The sequence below is a fragment of the Cyanistes caeruleus genome, chromosome 9 (assembly GCF_971803275.1).
Source record: "Cyanistes caeruleus chromosome 9, bCyaCae1.hap1.1, whole genome shotgun sequence".
Taxonomy (NCBI): Eukaryota; Metazoa; Chordata; class Aves; order Passeriformes; family Paridae; genus Cyanistes; species Cyanistes caeruleus.
Window position 1 is genome coordinate 18919903 of NC_141709.1, and position 19520 is coordinate 18939422.

The 19520-nt window shown below is 40.4% G+C and overlaps 1 long non-coding RNA gene across 1 annotated transcript; it reads right to left on the reverse strand.

The window, feature by feature from the left end:
- Positions 1–8323: 8323 nt before the first annotated feature.
- Positions 8324–12724, reverse strand: LOC147651652 (uncharacterized). Its single transcript, XR_015273781.1, has 2 exons — positions 12413–12724; positions 8324–10025 (listed from the first exon to the last, which is right to left on the reverse strand). It is a non-coding gene; the product is annotated as an uncharacterized LOC147651652 (long non-coding RNA).
- Positions 12725–19520: the final 6796 nt, after the last annotated feature.

A 19520-nucleotide genomic window follows, 5' to 3' on the forward strand; every position in this document is an offset into this window, starting at 1 on the left:
ATCTGTTCCAGCCTAAAATCTGCCATGTAATGTTAACCCATCAATGATGCTGGAAGGAAGAGGAGCAGCAGAATGAGCTTGTACCAGATCAGCACTTTACACAGTGAGGCTGCAGGTTTTTGGGGACCTTTGGCAGGATCCATGAGACTAACTTTATCCTGTGGCCTCATTTGAGCACAAAACAATAATGAATTTGGAGAGAGCACACTGGAGTTTCACAACAAAACCAGAAAAAAACACTCTCACGCCAGCTGTATTTCAAAAATAACTTCATCTTAACAGAGACAGGCATTGGTGTACTCCTAATATGATGTTTCCCTAGCATACAGGTTCACTAAACTCTAATACTCTAGGATACTTAAAAATAGGATTTTAGATGGTATAAATGAACTACTTCCCACCAGCTGGAAGAAATTAATCTACTATAGGCCATACAAACAGTTCCTGTGCTTAGGTGAAGGTAGAATAAATTAGGGAGCGGAAAAGCCACAACATTCATTTACCTTTAATAAATTATTAGGTCTGATGAAATAACGAACCATGTGACAGTTCCACCATTTCACATAAGATCTAGGAGCGAAGTTATGGATCCTGCAAAAATACCAAATGTTGCTATACATAACAGTTCACCTGATCAGCAGTGCAGGTCACAGCAAACACTTCACCCCAGCGCTCTGGCTTCCTGTGCAGGGCTCCCTGCAGAGTGGAGACGAGTTCAAGGTCACTACCCTGAAATTTGAAGTGCGCTGCAGGACTGGCCCCATCTACCTGAGAGACCTCCTTCCCCTTCTCTGATCACAGCCTCCCCTGACAGCTGCATTTCTCCAAACAGTGGATCTGCCAGCCAAACAGGCAAGATGCTCCTGAGAGGAGGAGATGACTTTTGGAGGAGCTGGATGTGGACTATGGACCTTCTTCCCTGAGGAGAGAAAAATAAACTCACTTGCAAACTTCAGTGTAAACCTCATCTTTCCAGTTGAACAGCCCTGAATAACATCTTCAAACAAAGTGAAATTCTATAAAATAATCAAATTCTATCCCTGACAGGCTGAGAAGAGACAGAGGGAAGTGCTTCACACAAAAAGATGCATTCACACACTCATACACACACACTGCTCTTAGGAACAGAAAGTGTTTTGATATTACAGTGCGTGATGGTACGTACACAAGAGCATACTGAGACCAAACAACACAGCTACAGTGATTTTTCAGGAACAGGATTAGGAGATGTACTACACTGCATCAAATATGTAATGAAGTGCTCACACAGATATTTGATGTTCTTGCCTGTTGGCCTCCATGTGTTGCCAAAGGAACTGGTATCCTCATACACAGCTTAAACACAAAAGTGACATTCTTTCTTAAAATATTCTGAGCATCATTGGACTGGGGATATTCCCTTCAAAAGCAGCTGGTGGTCTCTGCTAATGAGTTTTTTTTGACAATAGCTTCTTATAACATGGCAGATACTTTCCTTTTGCCTATGTCCCTTCAAATGAGGAAAAACAAAACCAGAATGGCTGTGCATACCCAAAACCATGTCCTGCCAGTATTTTCAAGATTTCCCCCCTCACTTACTCTGACCCAAGACAAAGCAGCAAAACTGAAAAAAAGGCACAAGGGTTGTGCACATCAAAATTAATTATGAATTATATAAATGAATTATGAGTAGAAACTCTACACTTTAATACTTCCAAAATATTTGACTTTTATTTCAGTTTTTTAAAGATGTATTTTGTAATCCTATTCATGAGATATTTAAAACTAGACAAGTGATTGTATCTTGTACAAAACATATCAAATCAGAATGCTTAAACCTCAGAAAGGATCATCCAATAATTTGTTGGCATCTATTCATTCCTATTAAATGCTTTAGTTTCAAGGAACTGACACCCTCCAGGAAAAAATCCACTTTGCCAGAAAATTCCCAGCCAAAGCTAACAAAGACCATCCTTCTGAAAGGTCTCAAGCAAAAGTTCTGAGTGTTTCTCCCTGAGAGATTGTTCTGTTAATGGTGGGCATTCCTTTCCACATGTGACAAAGTCAGGTGAAACCCATCAAGAAGATACACAAAGGACTTCCCTCTGCAGGCCCCACTGCGGAGCCCCCTGACTGCATCCCTCTCCAGGCAGGTGCAGGGAAATGCAGAGATTGCAGCACCTTTACAGGAAAAGGCTGCTTTCAGAAAACACAGTGTCTGTACCAGTTGGATAAGGTATCTGACCAGGAACACCACCAGAGTGGAGGAGGAGAACCAGGCTGAGAAGCTGTAGGAGCAGCAGTAGGAGACGGGGATAAAGGTTACTGAAGGTCAAGTACAGCTGGCGCATCGCTGCTGGCACGAAATTGCTGCTGCATTCCAGGAAATCATTCCCTCTCATCTTCCTGAGCCTGTCACATCCTATTTCACTTACTGGTTCCTTTTCAAGGTGTTCGTCTTATTTGTCTCCTTGGGTTTGCTGTTTATCTCCATTTATTCTCAGCATAATTTGAGGCCTGATGTTTGAATCCTGTGACTGGTGGGCAGGTGGGGGAGAGTTAACCTGTGTAATGATTTGGAGAATCTACGTGGGAAGGAGAGAGAACAAGATTAGTGGAAGTGATTACAGCAGGAGTTGTGATGGGAATATCATTTCAGCAGAGCGAGCAGTGGGGGACCAGCTGGCCTGTGTCTCGTCATTTTTGCAGAGAAAACTGAAGGAGCCGCGTTACTCTGTGTGAGCCGTGTCCGGGAGCTATAAAATTACCTACTGATGAATAAGCTGGAAAGTTGTCTGAAATAAAGTTTAGGAAGCACTAACATACCTCACGCAGCTCCAGCTTTATGGTAATGTATGTTAGATAATTAGCACCAATGGGTAAGAGGCATGAATACTCATACATGGAAAGCAAAGCATTAGCATATATTTAGGAGATTTCAGTTAAATTTATCATGAGCTACCTGTCTCTGCTGGAACATTTCTTAAAGCAGGAATCTCGGTCCTCTTTGGAAAAGAAAAAGATATTAGGACTTCACATTTGACTAGCAGGGGGTTCTTCTGAGGAAACCAAAGCTCGCTATTCACAAATGAGCTGTGGAACTCCCCCCTCCCCAGCCTGGGCCTGCACAGTGCTAGCAGGGGCTATCAGGGCTGTGGGGTGGCCACTGGGAACCACAGCTGGGGCTGCCCCGTGCCAGACACAGATCAAACCATCCCAGCCAGCTCAAACCATCCCAGCCAGCTCAAACCAGCCCTCTGCAGGGTAGGCTGAGTCCCCAGGCATGCACGGGCACCTCTGGGAAAACAGGTCTAAAGGAAGGGCAGAAAATGGCAGGTGGAGAACAGAGGGTGGACCACCAAGGTCAGAGGAAGAGGTTCTCCACAGCAAAGCAGGCACTTCCTGCAGCCCATGGCAAACCCCATCCTGGAGCAGGAGAACACTCCTGACAGGAATGCAGCCCCTAGAGCCCACTCTGGAGCAGAAGAAAGCAGGAAGGAGGAAGGAAAAGCAGAGAGTTGTGATGGACTGATTGCAAGCCCCAGCCCCACTGCACCATTTAGGGAGGTGTAGAGGAATCCAGATTGAAGCTGAACATGGGAAAGAGGAGACAAAAGGTGTTTCAATGTTTGTTTCTCTGTTTCTCACTACTCAAGCTAACAATTAAATGTTTATTTTAACTAGCAATAAATTAAATTAGATTTTCCCCAATCAGATATTTGAGAGAGACTGCCTCCTACCTTCTTCTGAGCTTGGGAATCTATGTCTACATCTTCACTTCAGGACAGGTGCAGATGGATCTGGGACAACTGGCCTTCTGCAGAAGCAAGACTTGAAGTCAGCTCATCTGTTGTGCCCTGCATCTGCAAGAGGAGCTGAAGTTCCCTTAGGTACACTCAGACGAGTATTGCATTCATAACTCAGCTTCTGCCTCCTCTCGACACCCCACCCTGGGTGAAGAAGTATCTTCTCTGGCCCTAGTCATGGTTATAATATCTTTTAATTTTAGCATTGCAATATGTCAATGTGTGCACTGTGCAGGTTATTAATCCTGTTGCTGACAGCTTACCAGACAACTGAGTAAAAGATATTCCGTGCTCCAAATCTCCTGGGTAATGACTTAATTACATTAAACTTGTTTCTTGGATGTCTCATCCATTGTTATGCTTGCAAAACAATTCACATTAAGAATGCTCTGTTTTTACAACCTTGCCCAAGTGTAATTCTTTTAATTTCTTCATCTGTTTCTTCTGGGAAGTTTAAGAAAATATCTCTAAGTTACTGTTGAATTAAGGAGAAAATAATCCTCTGCTTGTTCAAAGAAGAAAACCCCAGAACCTCAAACCACATTTTTTCATCTATGCAGTCCTAGAAATAATGCTGAGGGTTTATCATTTCATGTATATTGCAAAACCTAAGTAAAAACCACTTGCATCTTCTGAGAACAAAAATGAGAAGGAATAAGATGAATAAGAAATGCTACCAGGAAAAGACAGAAAACTAAGTGTAAATGGAAGTAAGCTACAGCTGAAGTGGCTGTAATGTTACTCACGGATGGAATACTTGCACATACTCTGATACATAAAATCTGTAATTAAATTTTAAAATAAATTCCTAAACCAAGGATTTGGTCCATCTAAGAAGGAGAAAGATGTTGAGAGTAAAGAACTCTGCTGCTGTTTTGGAATTCCTTTTTTCTTCAGAAGTCATTGAAAATGTCCTTCTTTGATAAAGACAGAGCTGTTTCATATGCTGACTAATGCTGCTCATCTTACAAAAGTATTTGCAGACGATATTTTAAAAAGGACACATACAGAAAAGCATTTTTGAGGGAGAAATCTTATTTCTGTTCACATACCCAGACTCAGACTAAGCAGTTCTCTTATTCAAAAAGAAATGGAAACTTAAGTTTAAAGTTAGATGTCAGTATTTCTTTGTGCCGTGGCTGGGATACATAGCAGGAGTTAGGAAATTGAAGAGCTCATGCATCTGACACTGAGAGACACATCTATACTGCTTTAAACCTACATACTGGGCACACCAGGGTCTGACAGAAATAAAATAATCAGGGTCAGAAGCTAAAAAGTAAGTTCTGGATAAATCCAGACAGAGTGGCCTCCCAAGAGAACCCTCTTTCCAAGGCACTTGGGAAGTGCAAGAGTGAAGCTGAGTTGTGTTCCTGTAGATATAATATATATATCTCTATATAGAGCCAAGCAATCCAGTGAGAAAATGGGCAGAGAGATCCATTCCAGAGTAGACTCCAACAGAGTCTCCAGCAGACTGGAGATTAAGAAACTAACATGAGACATGGAGGAGGCCCCAGTGTTGATCTGGTGAAATAGCTTCTGTCCTCTTCAGCTTAAGACAGATTGGGAAATGCATTTACCATCCAGCTCTTTACACTACCAGGATGAATCTGTAAGAGATGTAGAAACACCTAACTGAGGTGCCTTGGAGGGAAGGAAAAGGCTGCAGGGAGTATGGTAGGAGACAAAGAACGGGATACTTACATTCATTTTACAGCTTGCACTCCTGCTCTGGCCAGGAGCACAAGCAAAAGACAAGCAAAACAACAGAGAGTAACAACGCATTTTCTGTGTTATTTAAAATACTATGAATACAGAAATTGAAATGTTCTTTTCTTTCTTTGATTCATTCAGCTACACTTGTTTAGATAGAGAAAAAATACAAACCAAACACGAGCATTCATCCTCACTTGCATAATTGTATGTGTGAGTTGAGAAAATTCAGCTTTCTTGAGAGGACACCTGCCACTTGTTCTCCTGATCACTGTGCATTACTATTCTGTTACATGCAGAACTGCTGAGGATGCTGCTGAAAAATTTGCTTCTATCCAAACTGAGAAGTTTTCTTGAGGTCTGTGTATATTGACTTCTTGAACACCAAAGTTATACATATAACTTTGCTGTTTATGTGCAACATTTATCCCATTTTGTTTGCTCTTGTAATTTTTATCATAAAGTTTTACAGGTCATCCTAATGTCTTTTTCAAACACCTTTAGTACCTACATTAACTGAATTTTCTTACTTAGAAAGAAAACTTCAGGAGCTACAATACAATTACAGGTAACTGTATGTGCAGGAGGTCCTGGGAAGAGAGGTTAGGCAAGGCTTGAGAATGAGATACAACACCAAACCAGAAATGGGATTCCAGTACAGGCTTTGGTACCAGGAAAATCTAAGTCAGCACAGCTTTGCAAAAGAACAGAAATTCAGTTGTTTCAGAATAAATGGTCTTTACATGAAGCTGCGGGAGAACAGTGACCGTGGAAAAGCTAAGCCCAGTTTACTTCAGATATAAACAGACATCCACAGAATCATTCCTGATATCTGTTTGGTCATGTTTTAGGTTTGGCTGTGAAAGTTTTGCAGAATCTTAAAAAAAACCCCAAACAAACAAACCACAACACCCTCCCTCCAATCTACATTTTATAATAGAACACAGACTCCACAGATTCAATAAATTATTCATGGAGAAGGCAATATTACTATTAGACCCTGGGGTCTTGGGCTCCCTGCATGTAAAAGATCTAACTCTACACAATCAATCCAGTAGGATAACTGTTATACTCTACTTAACCCAGATTGCCTAACAGGGTTTGAAAATGGATTAGTGGATGATGAGCTCGTTTTAAAAGCAATATTATCTCCACTGAAAAGCAGAGGATAATTCCTACTAGCCGTTTTAAGAAATAAAATGATCCTAGGTTTGAAAGAAACTTTTCATATATTCTCTTGACTAGCTAGACACTGACACATGCAATGACCAGAGACGTGGCAGAAGCTAAGCATCAAAACAGGCATCAATCAAAAAATGAATGCTAAGCAAAAGTTGTCTTACACTTCTAGAGCAGAAAGAATCTACATTGACAAGAAGGTATAAAACTGGCTTTTTATTGCTAATTCTCTGAATATCCTCTGTGAAGGGGCAAGCAAGATTTCTGGAGTACTACAATTCTTCCACATTGCAGCAACTCCCATGCTGATACGCTGAAGATATGCTAACACATTCCTAATTACAGAGAGAGGGATAAAGCTGAAAGCATTCTAGAGACCAAATGGTTTGTTGCTCTCTATTTTTGGTTACTACCAAACATCCAAAATAACTTTGCAAAATTTACTATCTATAGTGATGGTTTCAATTTTCATTTTTCACAGAAATCTCTGCTTGGTATCAAAGCACTGTGCTGTGGTCATTTTTTATTTTTCACTTGTCAAGATAGCTCTGCTTTCCTTGCATGCATGCATTTTGTTTGTTCATAATATTCCCTTGAAATAGAGAAAATAGCTGGAAGTAGCTCCGGATTGGATTGGACACAGAAAGGAAAAAGCACTGAGAGACTTACCTCTACATGAAGATATCAAGATTTCAGAGAAAAGATTCCTGCAGAATCATAGCATCGTTTACATTAGAAAAGACCTTTAAGACATTGAGTCCAACCATTAAGCCAGCACTGCCAAGTTCACCACTGAATCATGTCCCTAAGTGTCACATCTACGTGTCCTTTGAATTCCTTCTGGGATGGTGACTCCACCACTTCCCTGGGCAGCCTGTTCTAATGCTTGACAGCCCTTCTTTGAAGATTTTTTTCCTATTATGCATCTACTGAAAACAGTTCAGATTCTGAATATCAAATCTTCACAGCAAACTGTTCATAGGCAAGCCCTAGGCTGAAAAATGTTCGCATAAAACATTAGTTGAATAAATTCAAACTAACATATTTCTGAATCCACTAGAGCAATTTGTAAGAACAGAATCCACCACTGGCATACATGGTCACTCCAGGATTCTGTGAAAGCAGACAGAACTCCAGAACCAACAACATTTTACACTGTTGTAAATATATCTCTCTTGTTAACAAAATGGCAGCATGACAAATGTAACACAGGAGCACTGCTTGGCCCCCTTTGCTTAGCACATTTTCTCTCCTTTTATTCTTCAGTACTTTTTCTCTCAACATGTTTTTTGTTTTCTGTGCTGCTACCTGGCTCTTTCCTCTCAGACAGTCTCTTCCTGACAGTTATCAGGGTTTAACATACTGTACTAGGAGGCTCGTGAATATTGCTCTTTGATTTTTAGTGCTTTATGATGAATGGCTGGAAATCATTGCTGGGGAAAAAAAAAAAAAAAAAAAAAGAGAAAGAAAAATAGTTTCTGAAAACCTTTGTGCTATTGAATTCTGCCTGCAAATTCTCCAGCACTGACTTGCTTTGCTACAGGACCACTCTGTCACTCTGCATGCTACATGTTATACGCCATTCCCCTCCACCCCCGAAACAGCAAGGTATAATGTGGGAAAAATGAGTAAAAAACCCAAAGTTTAATTTTCCTTCCTTGTTTTTTTATTATTTTGATTTTTGAAGTCTTTCCAGATGTGCTTAAATTTGAGGTACTTTGTGTTTGGAATCCTTTGTCACTTCATAACAGACCCCCACCTTTTTTTTCACTACCTAAATAAAAGCAGTGAGGCAAGAATTGAAATCAGGGACCCTGGACTAACAAAGATTATTCATCTTAGCAGAAAAATACTTCTGCATTTAGCAACCTAGAGAAAGGATAGGGTGGAAAAGTCACTGTGAGGAAGGAGAAAAGGAGCACCCCTAAAATAGAAAGCCAAAGTCTGTCCAACTGCACATTTCTGCAGGGAGTGTGATGGTAGTACTCTTGCCTCTAGGTTTCCTTGGGGGCGTTGTCATTGACCCACATGCTTTCCACCAGTGAAATTCAAGGTATTTATAAACTAGCCCAGAGTTTCAAGAGCATTCAGGTGAAATATATCCCCAGAAGCCTGGATTAAGTCCACTGCTCCCAGACAGAGCAGACACAGCAGGCTCCACACCTTTTGGAAGCCTTGGCAACATGCTTGTATCTGAGAAATTGCAGGCAGGAGCAGGCTGGCTGTGTTACTGTGTGCTGCCATCACACCCACACAGCTGGAAACCCAGCCTGAAATCACTGCTGGTGACCCTTCCACAAGGCTCTGGAGAGCAGGAGTGATCCTGGTGGGCAAGACTAGCTCTTGATGCCACTTCTGCAGGTCACAGAAAGGCAGCACAGCCTCCCTCTCACTCTCACATTAGGTAATCCCCCAAGCCTCAGTTATGGCTGTGGGACCAAGTTCAGAGCAGCAGAGCACTGGCTGGCCACAGGGGATGAGTGGGATAATCTTCCCTTCTCCTCCAGAAAAACAAGCTTGTTTTCATTCCTTGGTGAGAAAATAGCCCAAAGTTGTCAATACAAAGACCAGGAAGCAAAATTTACTTTCTATATTTTCTAAACTCTCTTTAAGACAATAAGTCAAAGCATACACCAGGCCGGGACATACTGCTAGTTCAGACATGAAAGTAATTTCCTAACACATATACATGAGGTCTGTCAAGCACTGCTGATGCCAGGGGAGGAACTAAATCAATTTCCACCATTTGAAGTCCAGCTTCTGGAAGGTGAATCTCAGTCTTCTATATTGCTCTCACGAACTTAAAAATACATTTTTTACCTTGATTTTTCTCCTTCTGTTTCCAAGTGCCATAGTTTCCCAATCTGGGCCAATGAAATACAGAAAAACTGGAGTCTCTGCCACAGAGGGCCAACAAGCAGTAACAAAGAGGGCAGTGGCAAGTATCAACAAGGGAAGGAAAAGAAGCATTTCTCAGTGAACTCATCTGAATTTAAAAGTTCAGATTTATCACCTTCACTTTGCTGTCTTTTCATGAATGGCAAGCTTCAACTCCAGAATAGTTCAGCAGTTCCCCCTTTCATGATTCATGTGCTTAAAGCGTACACAACAGTGACTTTACAGCATTCAACTTTCCCAGACTTCTTCAGCATGATGGAAAAATACAGAACACATTTCATAGTATGGCACAATTGGCATCCTGCAATTCTCCAGCTGGGATTCCAGCACATCTCTTTACCTTTCTTACTAGCTGGTTGCAACATAGGAGAACTCATATATGGACTGGGAACTTCAGCATCTTGAGGCACAAGGAAAGCCCATGACTTAATCTTGAAGGTTTACATGCTGAAAAAATTAAAAAGCAGGATTAAAAAGATTCAAACACTTTTTTACTTTATTAACCAACCATGGCTAATACTGTCAAGAGGACCTAGGTCCTAGGTTTGGACCAAATTCCTGTATGACAGAGGGAAGGGGAAGGTGATTTTGGAGAAGTAGTGAGCCTGTTTGAGCACCTCATGACAATTATGTGCTATGGCTGTCCCCATGTGCCTCTGCACATCTGCACTCAGATCAGAGGACGCACAAGGAGATGGGCATCAGTTCCCCCACTGAAACTTGCCCATTTTGCAGGGAGGCTTGTAGGAGGCAGACCTGTGAGCCCTGCAGACAGTGAGGCTTGGCCCGTGGCCTCACACAGCTCAGGCTCCTCTGGGGCTGGGGAGAGAACCAATTGCTGCCACAGCAGGTCATGTTCCTCACTGCTGCTTGTTTCTCTGGGACAGCAGCTACTTCCAGCTTGGGTTCCAATGCACCAAAGTTCTCTGTGAAGTGGTTCTTTGCCTTTCACCTGTACCTTCTGACGTGACACAGATAGCCAGGCCCTGTTCTCCCATCTGCTGGCTCACAAGTGGAGAAAACTGACCAAATCAAACAGGAAGCCAGCATTCTGTGTTGCATGCCCACACAGTGGGCACTCACAGCACAGACCACTGCGGTACCAGTTACACCTGACTAGTAACATGAATGTAAGAGTGCTTTCACCCAGGCAAACGGATGAAGAGCAAAAGTTTCCTGGAAGATACTTCAGTAGTCTTTAGGAAGACCAGCTTGTGTGTTAAAAGGCTGTACACCACACTGGTGTGCCATTTCACTAAGAAGCCACTTTGCCCTGTGAAATTAGGGTGCTCGGGCCTCAGATGAGAACACGGCTCTTGGCTTAGGGTCATAATTTCTTTCTTGCTAAGTGTAATTTTTTTTCTCAGTTGTACCAGATCAGTCTGATGGACTTAATGAGATTTGTGGGATTTACATTTTTGTAAGAGCCTACTATATTTATAGGCAAAAAATACTGTTCTGCCTTTTTTTTCCCCAACATTTCTGTAAAATAGCTTCACCTTCTAGGGGTCTACATTAAATTTTTTAATACTACAGAGAATCTGTGATTTGCAACAGAATATTCAGAGTAGAAGAGGCTTCCTTTGCAACTACTCCTCCTGTCCTTTAACTTTACAAAAGTTTTCTTCACAAAGTTCACAACCATTCTGGTTTAGATGCAGAGCACTGAGAAAGCTTAACACCAAGTTAAACTTTTTTCTCCTTTGTACTGGAGTGTGTATTTTGGTGCAGGGTTGTTAAGCAAGAAAAACAGCAGAAGATACTCCACAGAAAAATCCTTTTCTGGCAGGAATTTTAGTTCATACCTATTAAATGTTCACAAGGATCTGGGTTTATTGTTTCTTTGCTTTAAAACTAGAAACAACCTTCAGTTCCACATTCAGAATTTGTATGTCATGTTTCAGCCTGGAGCATGTTCTTACAGTAAAGTTATAAACTCTTAAATTAAGAATTTATCATAAAAATACACGACAACTCTCTCTCGCAATAACATTGAGAACATCAGCACTACAATGATAAAAATGATTAAATGCTATCATTCTGTTCAAGACATTGCCAACAGATTTTGTGTTAACTGCCTGCAATTAAAAGTCTGTCTCTTTTAATAACAACATATTAGTATGAATTCTGCCAGTACTTTTTTAGCTTCCAAAATATTATTAAAATAAATAAGCTCAGGATGAAAAAGAGTAACGCAAACAGGAAAACAGACTGTTTCACAATTATAAAGCCCTTGGCAATAGAGAGTTCAGCTTTATAATAAACCTGAATTCCTTAATACAGGTTACCCAGAGCAGGAGACAAGTTCTGTACTAATCTGATTTAACATGCCTGCCTGGGAGTACTGAGCATTCAAAACGTTGTACTCTGTAACCTCCTGGAGCATCCTAATGAACTAGGGGAGCAGGATTAAACTAAAATAAATATCCAATTTTTGTTAAGTGTTACAGAGGGGCAGCAAGAAGATTTCTACTGGCAGTAGGATGCACATTTTTCCCAGTCTCTTCATTAGTCATTACAAATAAATTATCTAACTGCTAAATAACAAAAAAAGACAGGCACTAATTAGAGTAGTGGCTTAGACAGCTGTGTGTATTCAAAGTTAAAACTTAATTAGAAGTTAAAACTATGTTGTTTTATTGATGTGTACTTAGCATTTTTAGCCCTTTAAACATTAAATGGAGGTTCACTTAGGAAGGGACATTACAATGAAACATTTAAATACACTGCTAATTTTCTCCTCCAGTTAGTGATACTTGCCTATCTCCTGATACAGTCACTAGCAAAAAAAGAGCAAAATGAGAAATCTGCCAAACATGAACAAATATTTTTACCTTTTTCCTAGAGTATATTATTGTCTCTGAATTGCCACTCATCTTATTCCAGTTTTATTCTTTTCATTTGTTGGCAAGGGAATTCGTTTGCTCCAGCCCTCCTCCTGCCTCCCAACAATGATACTGGGCTAATAAATTCTTACTGCTTTTTTCCATCTATCAAAACCACTGCATAAATCGCTGCCTAGGAGTCCCTGCCACTGAGCCACACATACTGCTGACCCCCCTTGGGAACAGCAAGCAGAACCCTGTGCCAATCAGCAATTATAAGATAATGGTACTAAAAAGGCTGAACCTGGGAGTTATTCACTTGCTCTGCCAATGCTTGTAGGACTCTTTTATGTGCCTGGGAATTAAGTAATTAACAGACTAATTTATTGTTTACTATAAAGGATTTTTCTCTCTCTAGTCAGGTTTGACATCATCAAAATTCACCACCACATCAGAACATGCCAATTGTTCATCCTCACTTCCAAAAAACAAAGAAATCCATGAAAACACTGTTTCATAGCTTAAGCTTGCTTTGGAAAAAAACCAAACCCAAACCATAAAAAAATCACTGTCACAATTTGAGTATTGCCCTCCAATACAAATATACATGCTTTAAATAAAAGGAGTCCTAAATTGACAAGACCTGGATAAGCCAAAGTATTATTTCAGCAGGTGGTGAATACATTGGTGCTCCTCACTCTGGAAAGGAAAGCAGGAATCTTTTTAGCCATTGTGCAGACTGCATGGGATAACCTAGAACACTTTCCCTAAGCCAGCTGGTTGTGCAAAGAAAGGACAAGCTTTAACTACTGATTGCAGTGAGCACTGCTGCTTTAGCTTAGGGTCAGAGCCACAGCCAAGAGCTCAGCGTTGAAGCATGGTGTTACAATCTGTTTTCTAGCTGATACACAGTGTTAAGGCTTCAACTGCATTACAAACACACGTTGTGTTTAAACAAAAGCAGGGGAGGTTATATTAGAGGGAGTGATGACTGCAATGCTATAGTAGTCATCATAGTCAAGGGGGAACTTTGTTCAATCTCATGGATTAAACACTGGTAGAGAACAACTTTCTGATTCTGTGCTCCAGATCTTTTCTCCAGCATAGAGGAAGCCTGCCAGCTGATCTTTGCAGAATCTGAAGGAAGGAATCAGCTAAATTTGCAACGTAGGAAAGAAAAAAAATCAAAATAAGCTTAGAAATGAATGTGAATTAGAGATGTCAAATCTCTTTTGATAAGGTATTTTTAATAAATAGAATAAATACTTGTTGGAAACAATCAAATTATTTCCATTCCTGTCTCAGTTCAGGTTATTGGCCAGCTGTTCTCTCAAGACTGCTCCAGCTAGGATATTTTCAGGATTTTAGTATCTACAATGTTGTTCCTGCATCTCTTCTGGTCCAGTCACATCACTCAAATCAGTCTCATCAGCCAAAGTTTAAAATATGCCAGAATGACCCCACAACTCTGGTTTATTACACAGCAGAAGAATCAAAAGAAAACTTTTGTGACTGAGAGGGCTGAGCAGCCTGCAGGGTGGCAAGGAAGGTGTATTTATAAAAAAACAAATCACAGAATTCTGATAAGGCTGGAAATGACCACAGTGATCTGGTCCAACCTCCCTCAAACAGCTATCCTAAAGCACACTGCACAGGATTGCAACCAGATGGTTCTGGAATATCTTCAGTGAAAGAGCCTGGGCAATCTGTTCCAGTGCATGATCACTGCACAGTAAAGCTCTTCCTCGTGTTCAGGTGGAACTCCCTGTGCATTGTTTCTGTCCATTGCCTCTTGTCCTATTGCTTGGCACCACCCAGCAGAGCCTGGGTCCACCCTCTGACACCTCCCTTCAGATGCTGCAGGCGCTGATGAGGAGCCCTCTCAGCCTTCACAGGGCTGAACAGGGCAAGCTCTCTCATCCTGTCCTCATAAGAGGGTTTCATCATCCCTGTTGCCCTCTGCCAGACCGGCTGCAGGAGCTCCCTGTCTGTCTGGTACTGAGAGCCCAGAACTGGGCACAGCTCTCCAGCTGTGCCTCGCTGGCTCTGAGTAGAGGGGCAGGATCACCTCCCTTGACCCACTCACGATGCTCTTCCTGGCATTGTCCTTCTTGGCACCGCTGGCTCATGGGCAGCTTGTGGTCTGCCAGGACCCCCAGGTCCTTCTCTGCAGAGCTGCTCCCCAGCAGTCAGCCCCCAGCCTGTGCTGGGGTTATTCCTCCCCAGGAGCAGGACCCTGCATTTGCCTTTGTAAAATTCAGGTGGTTTTTCTCTGCCCCTCTCTGCAGGCTTCTGGAGGGAGCCCTTCTGAGGGGCTGTGGCCTCTCCTCCCAGCTTTGTGTGGTCGCTGAACGTGCGAGGAGGCGTCTGCCCCTTCGTGCGAGTCATTGATAAATAAGCTAAAAATACTGGGCCCGGTTTTAACCCTGGGCGACACCACTCTCCAACCCTGCACTGTGGAAGCAACTGGGGAAGCTTCCTGAGAATCACAGAAGACTAAGCCATGCTTTCCTGACTTGGGCAGAGGAGGACTTCTTAACACTTCTTGGTGAAGGAGGCAAAAAAAAAAAAGTTAAAAAATGGTGAGTTTGTTAAATCTAAAATGAAAAGTTATTAAAAGAAAAGTGAAAATGCAGAACATCATATCACTAATAAAAACCTGGCTGAAAAGTTGTATTGAAGGACAGCAGAGAGAAAAATCATGATATCAATTCATAATACATCATGCAAGTATTTTTAATGAACTTTTTTTCAGTCCATAGCTCAAATTCTGACATTTATTATTTCAATGATTTCAGATGCTCTTTCCAGGATTTCTGTGAAAAAAGAGAAAGCCATTTTCAAACCCTGAAACAAATTGGCTCCTATATGTAAGTTTAAATTATCCATCACCCTTCTGAAGGAGGATTCAAGCAAAATCGAAGGCCATCTTGATGAACAATCAAGGTAAATTTGCCACATTTTTTACTGTGCTGCATACTTCCAGAGTTTCATAAAAAGATCCACATAATTAGTTTAGCTTACCAGGAAAAAAAGTTGAATGACAAGGTCAGGCTCTTGCCCTTTCAGTAAATTAGAGAAGATTGCCATAAATTGCATAATATAATGAAACACCAATTTGCATATTTGCTGCTATATTAAAAGGGATCAGTTTTAGCTCGCAAAGCAGAACAAATAAAAACATGCATTTTAATAACTCAAATTACTCCCAGGAAGTGACCCTCAGCAGAAAGCCTGATTATCACTACTTAATTAGAAGCCTTGGAAATCTAAATCCTCCTTTAAATCCTATTCTGTGTACAGTGAAAGATGAAGCCGTGAGTTTTGTCTTAGATTCAATATTTACTCTTTACTAATATGTTTGCAGGGGAGACTTTCCAAGCATTATGAAGACATGCAAAAAAATTAATATTCAAAGAAAGAGTGCATAAAACCTGTGTTGGCTTGCAGGTGCAAAGCAATTAACAAGCTGGCATTTGCAGTACTTTTAATTAATTAATTAAAAATTCAAAGCTGACTTTCATTTCTTTAAATGTTTGAACATTTTATCCATCAATAATGAACCACTACGTACTGCTGTGCTACAACAGCTGGTAAATGAAAAACTTAGTCCAACACTGTAAAAAAAGTGCACAGGAATTTCACATTTTGCTTTCTCCTTGCAATTTAAAAATGCACTAGATTATGAAACTCTGTATGATGTGGAGGTGGACCTTGTGTGTCTGCTTAGCTGTAAAAATAAATTGCATTCTGTATTACAGTCCAATTTAGAATAGGAATTAAAATCAAAGTTTCAATATAAAATTTATTTCAGTTTAAATTTTAATTTAACTTGAAAAATTTAATTCTGTCTGCTTTGGGAAGTCAAGAGATTTTTCTCAAGAATAAAGTGTTCTGCCCTAATCTTTAAAGGTTAAAATTATACTATAAAACGAGATCTGGAGTAATTTATAAATGATTGCAAATAATAAATAGTCATAGAAAGGTGATGCTATTAAATTTACAGGTTGCTATCGCTTGAATGATAAATGCATTGTTTTCAGCAGAAAGAATTTGATCAGTATGTATTTAAAAGACACTATCATTAATATACTTTAATTAAAACATAAATACTACATTGCTACCTCACTAGGCATTCACTCAGCTGGAACTAACTGTATTTGCTTAATCTACAATTTTAGATGTATTAGCAAAAATAAATGTTGGTGAATGTAAGAGCCTGATTACATATCTTGGGTAAATTGGTGATAATGAGTCAAGAGACTTTGTGTTCATTCACATATATTAGAATAAGAATCATTATGAAATTAAAGCTAAGATTAATCCTGCTAATGACACCGTGGAGCATCTGGGAATAAGATAACCCAGATGTCAAATTCACTGTGATACTGTGCTGCTATTTGATAGAGTAACCCCTTGAAGTGTTCTTCTAAGGCAGCTAGCTGGTACCCCACAGTCCCAGCACTTGAAATGCAAATGAGTGACAAGATAGACTAATAATGAGAGCAGATTCTAGCAGTAAGGAAAATGAATTAATTAAAAAAAAAATCTGAACCACTGATAAGAACAAGCAGCAGGCAACCCAATGTCCTCAATTAGGGTGGATGACATCTGCAGTGTATTTCTCTCTAATAAAGCCCTCACTCTGTATTCCAAAGCACACGATTCTAACACTGTTAACATTTTAATGTCTTGGGCGTGCATGGTAACATTAATTACAAGATGATTTGGATGACTTCTGAATCTCTTTTATGTCTTCCACTGAGTAAAAATCTGAGTTGCAGCTTTGATATCATAAATAAAATGTAGAGACCTGCCAAGCATTAAAGCTCTCCTGAAGTAACTCAGATCTGCTAAGTTACATTAAACCTTTATAGCTAAGTAAAGAGCATTCTCTGTGAATTCAAAGAGGGTCAGTGTCTATACATTTTAATGGCAAAGCTTTACACATCTCTAGCATTTTTCTTTAGACTGCAGCTGTTGTTGTTTTTAATTACTAATGAATTGAATCTAATGTTTTGTTGAGCTCAATTTACCTTCTCCATAGCATTTGTTCAGAAACTCACACCAGGATTAAGCAACTTGCTTCCTAATTTCCCCTACCCTCAGTCTTCTCTTCCTGCTAACTGCTCTGCTCCTTGTCTGGAAAGAACAATTGTTAGCACAAACACTCCCAAAACAAGACAAAGATTATCTCCAGCTGAAAAAAGCCACACTTAATTGTAGCACAAGCCTCAGTGAGCAAACCAAGAGCAATCCAGGATCCCCATGGGCTTTTTGAGCCACACTGAAACATAGTGGGACTTCCTTGCAGTTAGGCAGATGAGCCACCCACTGCAGTGCCACCATCATCAGCTGTGTAAATACACTGGGGGAAAAAAGGAACAAGGGACAGCTTTTGTGGAGGGAAGGCACGCAGTGTCCCTGGTTGTGTACTGCCCCAGATCTTGTGTACATCAGTACAGTAAAAGTAAGGAGAAAGCTTTTCACACAGTTTCACAGCCCACTTCAAGTCAGTGTAAATGCAAGGAGCAAAGTCGTGCAGAATGGAGATTTTATTTTGTAAATGGATGCCTGAAGCAATGAATTTTACTGGACTTTGGGTGGCTGAGTCAAGATGCCCAACCTTCTTGTAGCTTCACTTGCAAAACTTCTCATAAAACTTCACTGCCATAAGTTGTGATACACAGTTCAGTAAGAGCTTTGTGAGAAACATCACTGTAGGAAAGGCTCATACACATTTGAAAACCACCACTTCTTCAGGGCAAATGAGCAAATCCAAATATCTTCGTCTCTTCTCTGACACAGATACACATGCTGACCAGTGTCTTTGTGCCAAAGGTATAAGACTCAAATTGAGTCATTTCCACACATAATTTACAAGAAAAATAAATAGCTGTGTATCCAATCACAGATAAGATTTGTGGTAATGAGATTTGTGATGAGAAGCCACTTAAACCATTTCACATTGTTACAAACTTCTTCCCTCAGCATCTTACATCTGCGCCCTTTTCTGATGACATTTCTGGGACACCAGGACTAGTCTGTCTTCTGCTTTTGCTGGGTTCCACTCACATACACACTTCTCTGTCTTGCCCACCCATGTATGTAACCACTCTGTCACCCTCCTCCCCAAATGCATTGATAAGAGACATTTACTAGTCCAATTAATTTTTTTATAAGTCTGAGACAAGATAATTGAAGAGAAAGTAAGAGGAAAGCAAACTGGCCTTGGGATCTCTGCCTTCAGATACATTTTTGGTGTATTTTAGAGGGTAATTTATACAAAATCTCATTTAATGCAGATGTTCTTTCGTTTTTCAACCTTCACAGCCTCAAAAATTAATGAAGCACTGAGAAATTTCAGAGAATGTCTTGATGTTAATAATTTTAAAACCTTTCTCTGAGGAGCATGGATAATAATTTCTACTATTATTTTCTTGCAGTAGATCTTGTCATCCAGGAGGAGCCGACTGCTGGCACAGTCACGCTCTCCCCTTTGCCAGAAATTTGGGGGGAGATTTACTATTCAGACTTGCAAATATTTTTGTTGATATAATAAAAAAAGTGTACCCTTTTAGATCCACCAGCCCATGATCTGCTCAGTCAGGAAAATAATTCACATAAAGTTGCATAAAAGGCAGAGACTCTTTCCCCTGCACAAAAATTTGACAGCACTCACATCTTCAGACTTTTATTGACATTCCACAGCCCTGTGGATTTTCATTTCATTTCGGCCCTGCTTTTTAGTTTATATTGGTTGTTCTCTCTGCATCTCTAGATCAGCTGCAGAGGACTTGTGAAGATGGAATAATCCACCCATACCCTGAGCCATTCAGAGAACTGAAAATTTTGCTCAAGTACCCCCAAAATGAAGTTAAAAATAAGTAAAGCTCTAGTTATTGGAATGTATGTGCAACTAGAACCATAGATAATTCAAAAAATGTTGTACTGCACATTCACAAAAGGAAAGCACAAACTGCAAATCATCCTGATTTGCTGTCCTTGATATATGTCATGTTGGTGGTGGTGGTCTTTGCTAAGAGACAAAGACTGAGCTTGTCCCAGGCAGCATCACTTATCCTATTAATCGACATCTTAATGACCATTCCAAGTG